The sequence below is a fragment of the Corvus brachyrhynchos genome, unplaced genomic scaffold, assembly GCF_000691975.1.
Source record: "Corvus brachyrhynchos isolate BGI_N302 unplaced genomic scaffold, ASM69197v1 scaffold206, whole genome shotgun sequence".
Classification (NCBI taxonomy): Eukaryota; Metazoa; Chordata; class Aves; order Passeriformes; family Corvidae; genus Corvus; species Corvus brachyrhynchos.
The window spans coordinates 43,280-44,354 of record NW_008238640.1 but is presented as its reverse complement, the minus strand read 5'-3'; the positions used below and the strand labels follow the sequence as shown (position 1 = coordinate 44,354).

General features: G+C 38.6%; 1 protein-coding gene across 1 annotated transcript in view; it reads right to left on the bottom strand.

The window, feature by feature from the left end:
- Positions 1-1,075, bottom strand: part of LOC103617804 (nipped-B-like protein) — an 80,561-nt gene that overhangs the window by 36,213 nt on the left and 43,273 nt on the right. The gene's annotated exons all lie outside the window — the stretch shown is intronic.

The window sequence follows — 1,075 nt, the reverse complement described above, 5'->3', positions numbered from 1 at the left end:
CTCGAAAGCAGTTGTGGGAAAAGCTGCAAGTTGTGGGAAGGGACTCGCATGCGAGCAGAGAACCAACCCGGACGGCTGTCTTGTTGTGATAATGTTTTCATAGCATGGGCAAGAGAGACTCCTCTTCCTAAATGGACTGAACAAGGTTATTATGGAAGTGATAAACAGACTGAACATCTCAAGGGTTGTCTTTCTACATTGTCAGTGGGAGAAGGGAGAAAGGTGGGGGGGAGGAGAAGTGTTCTGAAGGTGTGGTATGATTTTTTTTTCTCTTCTTTTGGGTCTGTTAATAAACTTCTTTATATTCTTTCAAGTTTGGTGCCTGCTTTGCGTTTCTCCTAATTCTTATCTCACAGAATGTAAACAGTAATGAGTATTTTAGACCAAACCACTACACTAAATTGGTGTTTCTGCCCAGTTACAAACCAAACCCGCTACATGAAGTTATCTCTAACTATTTGTACAGAGAGAATATTTTCCTATAAAATTTTAGGTAAACTGCACCCTTCATGACTATAGCCACAGACAGGGAATGGCCTCCAACAGGTTAGAGCTAGGACTCTAGCGATAAACAGTGCAGTCATTATGGCCTTGAGACAGTAACTTCCTTATAGTAAAGGTCCCAATTCAAAGAGGGTATCTACCATTTATGCTCCTATGCCTAACACCTTCCTATTTACTAGATCTCTCTGATGTCTATAAACAAAACAATAGGAAATACTAGGAACAAGAACTCATGTTAACATTAGAATTGCCAAATTCAACAAGTTTCAATTACTTTCTTTTCCTGGATATTTCCTGTTCATCCACCCTGGATCAGACAACCTATTTCATTGACAACTTGTCTGTCTCCAGGGAAAAGATGTATGGAAGCAAGGAACAAAATTAACACTAACAACAAATGTTTTAGAATAATTTGCAGTGTCCAACCTCAATTTTAACTGAAATCCAGTCAGATTCTTTCTCTACTTTAACCTGAAACTATACTATTATTCAGAAGATGCACTGAAATCCAGCTGAAGCACTTAAAAGACAGTTAAAGCGAACTGAGTAGTTTCTAAAAGAGACTCATTCA